Genomic DNA, 12586 nt, shown 5'->3' with positions numbered 1-12586 from the left:
TTCGTTCCTTCCAAATTCCAAAAATGGAAGAGGAGGAGATTAGTGTCCTAACGTCCCGTCGACAAGAAGGTCATTAGAGATGGAGCTCTAGCTCCAATTAGGTAAGGATGGAGAAGGAAAGCGAAGGAACCCCCCCCCCCCCCCCCAGCGATTTATGAAAATTGCGGAAAACCTGAATCATAACGGCTGGACACAGGTTTGAACCGTCGTCCTCTCGAATGTGAGACTAACCACTGCTCATCGACAGTGGGTTACCTCACTATGCTCCACTTTAATAACGGGATACGCCTTTTTATCGGCCACCCGCTGTCCTCACACACCTCCCAGCGGTGTGTAACGTGAGATTTTCAGTGTGTATCACAGCTGCAGAAATGTATCAGACAACAAAAAATATTATTTACCTGGTGTCTGTTCTTCCAGATATGTTCGAAAGAACAGACACGATTTTTATCCTGCAGCTATTATGAATCAGGACACAAGGCAGGGGGCATTGATTTATATCAGTGGTACTAGAGGAGAATTTGTGCTGGACTGGGATTCCAACCCAGGTCTCCTGCTTACTAGGCAGATGCGATGACCACTACGCCATCTGGACACAGTGGTCGCCTCAACTGCATGCACTACCCTAGCACAGCTCACGACACACCTAAATTCTCAACACACACCACGCACTACTGATCTACTGCCCTGGCTCATTAGCCTCATTACTCTTTACATCTTGCCGACTACCACAAGAGTTCGAGCTTGGTGTCATTTTCGCTGATGGGCTCATTGCCCGTCATCACCTTAATCGGTGCAGATGCTCACCAAGCTCGAACTCTTATGGAAAGTGGGGAGATATAAATGGAAATGACGTGTGGCTAGGGCCTCCCGTCACGTCGACCATTCCTTGAGTAGAGAAAATCTCCAACCCAGCCGGGAATCGAACCTGGGTCGTTGGGTATGACATTCCATCGTGGTGACCACTCAGCTACCAGAGGTGGACAGTGGCGAGATGTCATGAGTAATGAAGCTAAAAGACAGGGGCACTATTTCAGGAGTGTTTGGTATAAGTCTAGAATTTGAGTCTGACGGCAAACTAGGGTAGTCAGTACAGCTGCAGCGAACACAGTGTCCAGATTGCTTAGTGGTCAGTGCATCCACTGGGTAAACAAGAAGCCTGGGTTCGAATCCCAGCCCAACAGAAATTTTCAAGTTGCCCCAATGATATAAATCAATGCCCACTGGCAACTGCCGTCTTTCATTCCCTTAATGTCTTTAATTCCCTTATGTATTACAAATATTTATATTATTTCCTTGAGCAAGTGGTGTACCAAGGTTGTGACTGACATGCACATATTGGAATAGCAACTGTTTATTAACCAAGAACTAGGTTCAGTACAGATTCTGACAACAAATGTCCACGCAATTTGATCCCTTAATAATACCTAGAAGCTGCTCACTATGACAAAGACGACGAACGCTGGAGTGGTGAGAAACAGGGAGGTACCGTGAAAGAGTAACAACACAGTTCCATAACCGAGCCAGGTGGTGCACTGGCTAGCGCACTGGACTCGCATTCGGGAGGACGACGGTTCAATCTCGTGTCCGGCCATTCTGCTTTAGCTTTCCCGTGATTTTCCTAAATCGCTCCAGGCAAATGCCAAGATAGTTCCTTCGAAAGGGCAAGGCCGACTAGTGGCTGGCATTATTGCCTCTGGATCACAGGGTCCCAGGCTCGACTCCCAGCCGGGTCGAGGATTTTCTCTGTCCAGAGAGTGAATGTTTGTGGTGTCCTCATCATTGCATGATCATCATTCATGACAGTTCCTAGATTAAAATGTTAAGAAACTGGTGTAAAAATTTGGGCTTTGTACGGGCGCTGATGACCGAGCAGTTGAGCGACCCACAAACCAATATCATCATCACCATCTTGGGCAGTCCACACGCAAGGTCAGTGAAGAAGGGCTCATGGTGAGGGCAGGACAGCACTGTTTGAGGGAAGCTGCTGCGGCAAGTGTTGGATCCGTGACTCCAGGTGGCTGACATTCGGCATGCAACTCAGGGCAGAACTGCCCGCTGAGGGGCTGAGTAGCGACCAAAGTACCCGTCAGTGGAGGAATACAGACACAGTGTCACATGTACAGGTGACAGTGTGGACGTGAATACGTGCCTGCAATTGTAGTGCTGTTTATCACGACCTACATGCGACGTATCGGATGGGCTTGCCCGCCGCCCCCCCCCCCCCCCCCCCATCCCCCTGGCCGCTGTGGCAGTTGCGGAAGGCTTGGCGGTAAACATCTCAGCGGTTCGTCTGTTGACAAACACCTTGCAAAGGCCGTGCCTTGCTCGCGTAGCAAATACGTGAATCTGGTGGCCGAATATGCAGATGCCTGGTCTCCCATACAGTACAATTTAAGTAACTGCATTTTTCTGAAGTGAAAATTAAAGTTGTATTTTTATCCGACGTACGTGAAGACGTTCGCTAATTTTAGAACATTACCAAGAACCCAATCCCTGATTCTTTAAAGCTTTGCACTCCCATGTACGAAACACCTTAAAACATCTCATTTCTTTAGAAATGAGTCAATGCATTGAATATTTGACGTGAAGCATGTTGTAATGTTGGCAGAAGAGCCAACACTGTGTTTCTAGAGGAGGCCGAAATGCACGCGTTTAATTACACGCTGACTGGCGTGAGGTCTGGAACAGGACAATATCTTGAGAATTGCGAATAAAGTACGTAGATGATGTAATACTTAACTTTAATCCACAATTGTAGAACATCTCTCTTGATGATACATGCTTCACATAATAAATATCACTTGAATACGGCGCCTTGCTAGGTCGTAGCAAATGACGTAGCTGAAGGCTATGCTAACTATCGTCTCGGTAAATGAGAGCGTAGTTGTCAGTGAACCTTTCCTTGCAAAGTCGGCTGTACAACTGGGGCGAGTGCCAGGACGTCTCTCTAGACCTGCCGTGTGGTGGCGCTCGGTCTGCTATCACTGACAGTGGTGACACGCGGGTCCGGCGTATACTAATGGACCGCGGCCGATTTAAAGGCTACCACCTAGCAAGTGTGGTGTCTGGCGGTGACACCACACATGTAAAATCCTTTTAAAGCAGCTCCAGCGCCTGGCCGACGCTCAGCCTGTCTCGGTTTCCCTCGGTTCTCCTCGGAAGTACTTGGTTCAGTGTGACATTTCAATTAGTATTGCACTGTTGCATTTTTCAGTCGGCAGCGACACAATCTAGGTGCCAGCGATGTTTAACCTTCCCTATTCTTGTGATGGAGGACGTTCATAGTCCCCAGTGGCTGTTTGCACAAAAAGAGTCCGTCTAGTTATCCGTCGAAACAAGTCTTTGAAGCCGTATGTGAATGGCAGAAGAGGGGGATGAGAATTGTCAGTATCTGTTATGCAGTCGCATAAACGACGTGTAATGCAGATTTCCTATGAAACGGCATTACAGTAACAATTAGAAGGAATTTATATGTTTAGTTGACAATAAAAGAGCAAAAAATTACATCGATCTGCAGACGCGATTTATTGTTCCGTGCATCAAGGGGCACTTTGTGCTGAAGTTGCAGGCGTCATACATACGAAGAAACTACTGGTACAAATACACTGCTCAAAACAATTAGGGGATCAGGTGAGATATACACAATAACTTACGGTAACGTATTTTATTCAGATATTGGTTACAATTGTAGTTTCTGTGTGATACAATAGGATATTTTGTTGTCTCAACTCTTTAGTGGAGGTTTACATAGCGTTTACGTAGAGCGAGGCACAATGGGGCTACCATAATAGTGAAACAGTCATATTCATTGCCTTCTGATATGATGTGTCAACGGCCAGTGCAGTTGCACACGTTCGTGGCATGGACAATCTGAGGTAATCAATCAGCTCTTGAGGCATAATTCGCCACACTTCTATGAGTGCAATATCCAACACTGCAAGTGTCCTGATAGGTGCTGATCTGGCAACAACGCTTCTGCCAAGTGCATCCCAGACATGGTCAATCGGATTAAAGTCCGGTGAACAAGCTGACCACTCCATTCGTTCAATTCGCTTCTGCCAAGTGCATCCCAGACATGGTCAATCGGATTAAAGTCCGGTGAACAAGCTGACCACTCCACTCGTTCAATTCCCTCAGCTTCAAGCATGTTGTCTTCCAATGCAGTTCTGTGGGGACGAGCGTTATCGTCCACTAGAGGGAATCCGTCTCCAATGGCATAACGAAAGGTCGAGGGATCTCTATATGTCTGAGCAGTCAAAGCGCCGTTCTGAACGGCATAGAGGTCCGTACATCCGCCAAAACTGACTTCTGCCTACACGATTCGTCCACCACCATGATACGGTGATGTTTCCTGCACATAAGCCGGGTTGTTCCGAGTTCCACGTTCTCTCTAGATAAAGGAACCACGATTGTCCGCATGAACACAAAATCTTGACCCATCTGCGAACAGCACGCGGTGTCATTCGTTACGAGTCCAATCCTGATGTTCCTCTCCCCAGTTTCTGCGCGCTAAAAGGTGTCTTGGCTTTAATGTGACACACGCAACATAGGCCTCCTTGTGTAGAGGCCACATTCCCGAAGACGATTTCGGACTTTTCGTGTTGATATTGTGCGTCCTGTTGCTGCCTGGAGGGTGAAACACAAATGCTCGAAGAACTTTATAAACGGGATCCTTTGAAGGACGACAATGTAATGCTCACGAAACCTTTTGGGATAATTTTTAACAAACAGTATTCGATGAAGACTGCGCAACTACTGTATTTGATGCCACCAAAGCACATACGTCTTTGGGATCACACGAGTAACATACCACAAACCATCGCAGAGGCTGAGGTTTTCTGTCGTTTTCCAATTTCTCAGTACACGTTCTGGATGAGGGCATAATATCGAAAATGTTGGAAAAACTGAGCTCCGCTGCCCGCACTGTGCCGCGGCTGGCCGAGTATTTATCAGTGATCACCCAAAATATAATGACAGCCGCTTAATGGAACGCAATGCAGCAGCGATTCTATGTTCGTGGATTCGACAACTCCTTAGTAGGTTTCTGTAGGTACGTGGCTTTGGGTGTATACGCACAAGTCACGCAGTTCCTGTAAATTAGGTGCCGGTGATTTAGACGCGATACTGGCGCCCAAAAACGTCCATAAAGTGTACCATCGGGATCATGTCTGGTGAATTTGGTGAGCAAGACGTCAGCGTGGGTACAGTATCATTTTCCACGAAACTTGTTAAACGGTCAGTTATCCTGCTGTGGTACACATCAGACATGAAGAGATGTTGGTGACTCGCAGTAACGTCCCCGAGTCCACAGCTGCCATGCCTTCGACTACTACCACAGGTTCCTTGAAATTCTGAGACCAACCGTTATTCTGCTGGAAGATACCACGACCGCAGTGGAGGGCAAAAAGCATGAAGTGATGTGGGTGGTCCGCAATTATGTCCCTTTCATTATTTGGTTGGGTGTGGCTGCGGGAAAAAGTTTCGCAAAATTTTTAAATTACGAGTAAAACTTCTTAGAAGTCCTAAAGGCTGCGACTGTCAAATACCGGATGAATATGGGTAATTGGCACACTGTCGGTTAAGTTGCCACCACCATACACAAGGTAAGTCATTGATATACACTACTGGCCATTAAAATTGCTACACCACGAAGATGACGTGCTGCAGAAGCGAAATTTAACCGACAGGAATAAGATGCTGTGATGCGCAAATGATTAGCTTTTCAGAGCATTCACACAAGGTTGGCGCCGGTGGCGACACCTACAACGTGCTGAAATGAGGAAAGTTTCCAACCGATTTCTCATACACAAACAGCAGTTGACCGGCGTTGCCTGGTGAAACGTTGTTGTGATGCCTCGTGTAAGGAGGAGAAATGCGTACCATCACGTTTTCGACTTTGATGAAGGTCGGATTGTACCGTATCGCGATTGCAGTTTATCGTATCGCGACATTTCTGCTCGCGTTGGTCGAGATCCAATGACTGTTAGCAGAGTATGGAATCGGTGGCTGCAGGAGGATAATACGGAACGCCGTGCTGGATCCCAACGGCCTCGTATCACTAGCAGTCGAGATGACAGGGATCTTGTCCGCATGGCTGTAACGGATCGTGCAGCCACGTCTCGATCCCTGAGTCAACATATGGGGACGTTTGCAAGACAACAACGATCTGCACGAACAGTTCGACGACGTTTTGCAGCAGCATGGACAATCAGCTCGGAGACCATGGCTGCGGTTACCCTTGACGCTGCATCATAGACAGGAGCGCCTGCGATGGTGTACTCAACGACGAACCTGGGTGCACGAAGGGCAAAACGTCAATTTTTCGGATGAATCCAGGTTATGTTTATAGCATCATGATGGTCGCATCCGTGTTAGGTGACATCGCTGTGAAGGCACATTTGAAGCCTGTATTCGTCATCGCCATAATGGCGTATCACCCGGCGTGATGCTATGCAGTGCCATTGGTTACACGTCTCGGTCACCTCTTGTTCGCATTGACGGCACTTTGAACAGTGGACGTTACATTTCATATTTGTTATGACCGGTGACTCTACCCTTCATTCGATCCCTGCGAAACCCTGCATTTCAGCAGGATAATGCACGACCGTATGTTGCAGATCCTACACGGGCCTTTCTGGATACAGAAAATGTTCGACTGCTGCCCTGGCCAGCACATTAGACAGATCTCTCACCAATTGAAGACGTCTGGTCAATGGTGGCCGAGCAACTGGCTCTTCACAATACGCCAGTCACTACTCTTGATGAACTGTGGCATCGTGTTGAAGCTTCATGAGCAGCTGTACCTGTACACACCATCCAAGCTCTGTTTGACTCAATGCCCAGGCGTATCTAGGCCGTTATTACTGATTTCTCAGGATTTATGCACCCAAATTGCGTGAAAATGTAATCACATGTCAGTTCTAGTATAATATATTTGTCCAATGAATACCCGTTTATCATCTGCATTTCGTCCGGGTGTAGCAATTTTGATGGCCAGTAGTGTGCATAACAAAAAAATGGCTCTGAGCACTATGGGACTTAACTTCTATGGTCATCAGTCCCCTAGAACTTAGAACTACTTAAACCTAACTAACCTAAGGACATCACACAACACCCAGCCATCACGAGGCAGAGAAAATCCCTGACCCCGCCGGGAATCGAACCCGGGAACCCGGCCGTGGGAAGCGAGAACGCTACTGCACGACCACGAGATTCGGGCAGTGTGCATAACATTTTATGTTAAACTTTTAATACTAGATAATACCTCTGAATGAGCAGATTCCGCCAGAATTTGAAAGTCTTAAATGTGGTCAATATTTATATGTATTTTTGGACATCAAATTTTTGTTTAAGTTGTAAGCTGTTGGACAGACAAGCTGCAACGGGGACCAAGGGAGCTGGTGATCATTTCGTAATACCTAGGAACAAACACCAACCTGACGTATCTTATACGTGACTGGTAGCTTATTTCCCGGTAATGTAGGCTGTAGCGGTACGAAGCTCGTATTATCTGCAGCACTGGTCCGCTACAGTGTTTGCACTGTGCTGGGAGAGCAGCTATTCATCTCCGTGGCGGTACAGCGGCAGACGAGGAGATGTAGGGCTTCCCTGGGCCTCCATTACTCGGCGCCACATATTTCTTGCTTTCTCCGCGCAGCACGCGATGCCGGCGCACCCTTTGTCTGCAAGCGCTCCAGACGGGAGGAACACGGCCGCTGTAAGCTGTTTCCCTCTCGCCCTCACCCTCCCACCCCCACCCACCGCCTTCCCTGCTCCGCCAATCCCTGCCTCTACCGTCAAGTGTTTGTATCAGGAGGGCCGTTGCTGCCACGCCTCCGAGAATCGTACTACGCGTACCCTGACAACGTTCACTACCGTGGAACTTGTTACTGTTTACCAGGTAATGGGAAACTAAGCGCTCCAGAATGTGAGCCGCCTCATGACGTCAGAGACACTGCGGCGGAGCGGGGTCGGTCGTCTGCTTACTCTCTTACACTCATCGAAACTCCACCTACTTCGATACGCTTCTTTCCGACGTTCCTTCACTCTGTAGTAGCAGATACATGCTAGGCTTTTCTTCTGTGGTTTTTTTCTTTTCGTTTTTGTTAGGTATTGTTCGTTGTGTTTGCTCTGGGCAGACGGCACCAGAAATCCGTTCAAGTTGATCGTTGATTCCTTTACTCAGTTTCTCTATTACAGAGGGCGAGCAGCCCTCTGACCGAACACGCTGAGCTACTGTGCCGGCGGCAGTATAAAGCAGTGCTGATGAAACCACTACCTAATATCTACCGCACAGAGGCCGCGTATCTCGAGTTGAAAATCAGTTCCTGAAAGTTCATTTTTACAATGTCGGGCGTTCGGAGGATGTAATGTACTTGCGGAAAGCGTTAAAAATTAGACTGAATCTGCTTTTTATTCCTATGGAAACAGATGAAATATCTATCAAATGGCTCTAAGCACTACGGGACTTAACATCGTAGGTCATCAGTCCCCCATAACTTAGAACTACTTAAACCTAAGTAACCTAAGGACATCGCACACATCCATGCCCGAGGCAGGATTCGAACCTGCGACCGTAGCGGTCGCCCAGATTCGGACTGAAGCGCCTAGAACTGCTCGGCCACCACGGCCGGCGAAATGGCTAGCAAGTCCATATTTAATATGGTAATGCTCTATCATTCAAAGTTCACTGATTGTACAACATAGTTTCACTCGAAAATCAGCCAGAATTTTTGCAAGTCCGACCCGACTAACTTCACGTTCTAACAGTCAAAGACCCACAACTATTCGCGAGTTAAACATTCGGTCGTTTCAGTGGTCTTCTTCAGTAATACGTGCTCCGCAAAGTATTCCGTACAGAGCACGAAACATGCCACATGGAATTGTTACTACGACCAGACAGTTCACAGGCTCATAACTCTCAAACTATTTACTTTAGAAACACCAAACTTTCATTAAATTGCTCGTAACTCCAGTCGCTTCAGTCACGAGGTATTCTAACCGCAATTAACTCGCTATTTCTTCATTTTTTCAGAGTAATTTTACGGAGCTATCTAACATGGTGTTATCCGTGGGCCGGTTAGCAAGCGACTATCTCCAACTATCCCACTCGCTGCCCACTCCACAATATTTCCGAAGGAAGAGCTTAGTTCTGATTGGCTGTTGATCTAAACGACCAATCAGAATGTTCCTTCCAGATCATTATCGTGGCAAAATTTGCCGTATCCAGTCAGCAATTTGATAGTAATTAACGTTATTAAAACTTCAATTTCTAGTATATTGTTTAATCAAAATACGCAAAATACGAATTATTCTCCAAATTGATTAATGAACTTATTCTGCCTCTAACTTTCATTCTGGCTGCTTTTACACAAAAGCAAGCTCACACCGACATACGTCATCTGAATCATGGTTGCACCATCACTTTCCCACGGTCTGTTCGTACAAGTTTTTATGAAAAACGACATATTAAGTTTTAGTGTAAGTCCCACATACACTCTCTCAATCATTCTCACGCACTCACACACCAAAATATAATCACATAATAATTTTGACCGATTTTTGTATGACGTAATGCACAGTGACTACAGTTTTGAAAATAAAATTGTAATTAATTGATTTTTATGCACTGGTAGCTTGGCAATGGCTTCAAATGATAAAGAAAGTCAATATGTACTTGTTCATAACCTGGTTAAAAAAAACATTGGTTTTAATAATTTTAGGCAATTTTCTGTATCTCCGGAAACTATAATAAATAAAAATCTGAAATTTTGACAGCATCATTCCATTAATAGCAAAAGGCTGTGTCCCAAACGTGAACAAAATCGGATAAAAACTAATATGGATTATTTAGATTCGTACAGGGTTTAAATATTCGAATTGACTTACTGTTACATTATGTCATTCTCGCTGGAGGCAGCGTCAGCTACGCTGTGAGTAAAGCGACAAAAAAACATAGCCATCCTACAGCCACCGTAACAAACGGCCGCGTGCCTTTAGATTAGATTAGATTAGATTAATACTAGTTCCATGGATCATGAATACGATATTTCGTAATGATGTGGAACGAGTCGAATTTTCCAATACATGACATGATTAGGTTAATTTAACAACATACTTAAGTTAATATAACAACTTTATTTTTTGTGTTTTTTTATTTTTATTTTTTTATTTTTTTTATTTTTTTTATATTTTTTTCCTTAATTTATATCTAAAAATTCCTCTATGGAGTAGGAGTTGTCATTCAGAAATTCTTTTAATTTCTTCTTAAATACTTGTTGGTTATCTGTCAGACTTTTGATACTATTTGGTAAGTGACCAAAGACTTTAGTGCCAGTATAATTCACCCCTTTCTGTGCCAAAGTTAGATTTAATCTTGAATAGTGAAGATCGTCCTTTCCCCTAGTATTGTAGTTATGCACACTGCTATTACTTTTGAATTGGGTTTGGTTGTTAATAACAAATTTCATAAGAGAGTATATATACTGAGAAGCTACTGTGAATATCCCTAGATCCTTAAATAAATGTCTGCAGGATGATCTTGGGTGGACTCCAGCTATTATTCTGACTACACGCTTCTGTGCAATAAATACTTTATTCCTCAGTGATGAATTACCCCAAAATATGATGCCATATGAAAGCAATGAGTGAAAATAGGCGTAGTAAGCTGATTTACTAAGATGTTTATCACCAAAATTTGCAATGACCCTTATTGCATAAGTAGCTGAACTCAAACGTTTCAGCAGATCATCAATGTGTTTCTTCCAATTTAATCTCTCATCAATGGACATACCTAAAAATTTGGAATATTCTACCTTAGCTATATGCTTCTGATTAAGGTCTATATTTATTAATGGCGTCATACCATTCACTGTACGGAACTGTATGTACTGTGTCTTATCAAAATTCAGTGACAGTCCGTTTACAAGGAACCACTTAGTAATTTTCTGAAAGACAGTATTGACAATTTCATCAGTTAATTCTTGTTTCTCAGGTGTGATTACTATACTTATATCATCAGCAAAGAGAACTAACTTTGCCTCTTCATGAATATAGAATGGCAAGTCATTAATATATAATAAGAACAACAAAGGACCCAAGACTGACCCTTGTGGAACCCCATTCTTGATAGTTCCCCAGTTTGAGGAATGTGCTAATCTTTGCATGTTACGAGAACTACTTATTTCAACTTTCTGCACTCTTCCAGTTAGGTACGAATTAAACCATTTGTGCACTGTCCCACTCATGCCACAATACTTGAGCTTGTCTAGCAGAATTTCATGATTTACACAATCAAAAGCTTTTGAGAGATCACAAAAAATCCCAATGGGAGGTGTTCGGTTATTCAGATCATTCAAAATTTGACTGGTGAAAGCATATATGGCATTTTCTGTTGAAAAACCTTACTGCAGCGAATGTCATCTCGTAATAACTTGCTACGTTGCAGCACAGTAGCACAAGTGCTGCTTTTTCATCCATTTTCTCCGTCATTTACGAAATATTTGTTACATATTTGCCTACTTATTACTGGTTCTATTTTAAATGAAAGAACGAAAGTAAAATAACCATATACAAGGCCGAAACCCATGAATTAAATGCTTTCACCTGCAATGCATTTATGAATAAAATACTTGTGAAAACATCAATGTGATTTGTCTGCTTCGTATGACAATGCATCCAACATCCTCAGTTATTTGTTTAATGTATTCGAATCTCCTTATGTGACGTATTTCAAATCATCTTGTACTGCCTTCTGTTCAGTGTGTTCCATCCATTCCTCTTCTCGCTGATTCTGCAGCAAACCCCTTCCTTTCTTATGTTATCGAACTCCATCCGAAAAAGCGCTGAAGGCCCAACGGTAGCGATCGACCACCATGTCATCCTCAGCATGCCAGTGCAGAAGAACATGTAAACACCCAGCTCTCCCTGCCATTCTCAGTTTTCGTGACCAAAGCTGCCACCTATTCATCACGCAGCTCTTCAATTCACATCAGAAGGGGTGAGGGCTCCGTACTTGCCAACAGCACACTGTAGATCCAGACGCTCAGCGATGCAAGTGCTAGCACAGCCTGACACCACTTCACTTCGGTTACCTCGTGGGAACTGGTGATACCACTGTGGCAAGACAATTAGCTCTTCTCGGATCAGTCTACCTAAATCTGAAGTTCCATGTATAGCACCTCATCTCAACCGATCTTTTTTTCTAGTGTTCCTACAGTCTACGGTTTACTTAAGACTCTGTGCTTCAGGTGTACATTCTCTGAAATTTTGCCCCCAAGCTATGGTCGACGTTTCGTACTTCTTTTCTCGGTCATCAATGTATTATTTACCGGTGCTAGTCCGCTTTTTATATCCACCTTCCTACAGCATTCAAATGTTGTTATTCTTCCAATAGAGCAAAAGTCCTTCACTTCGTCTAATTCTAGGTTCCAATTTTGCTGTCAAATTTTGTTCCGAAACACACTCGTCCTATTTGTTACTCATTACTTTGGTCTTTCTTTGAATACTTTCAGTTCACATTCATTCCATTTACAGTTCCTTTAAATCTGCTTCATATAACTACCAAATCCTGTCGTTGGTACCC

The 12586-nt window shown here is 44.4% G+C and overlaps 1 non-coding gene across 1 annotated transcript; it reads right to left on the bottom strand.

Annotated features, from left to right (window-relative positions):
• Positions 1 to 522: 522 nt before the first annotated feature.
• Positions 523 to 595, bottom strand: Trnat-agu. Its single transcript has one exon. It is a non-coding gene; the product is annotated as a tRNA-Thr (tRNA).
• Between the last annotated feature and the right edge of the window lie 11991 nt (positions 596 to 12586).

Source organism: Schistocerca americana, chromosome 9, assembly GCF_021461395.2.
Source record: "Schistocerca americana isolate TAMUIC-IGC-003095 chromosome 9, iqSchAmer2.1, whole genome shotgun sequence".
NCBI classification, from domain to species: Eukaryota; Metazoa; Arthropoda; class Insecta; order Orthoptera; family Acrididae; genus Schistocerca; species Schistocerca americana.
This window is presented reverse-complemented; position numbering and strand designations above follow the sequence as displayed.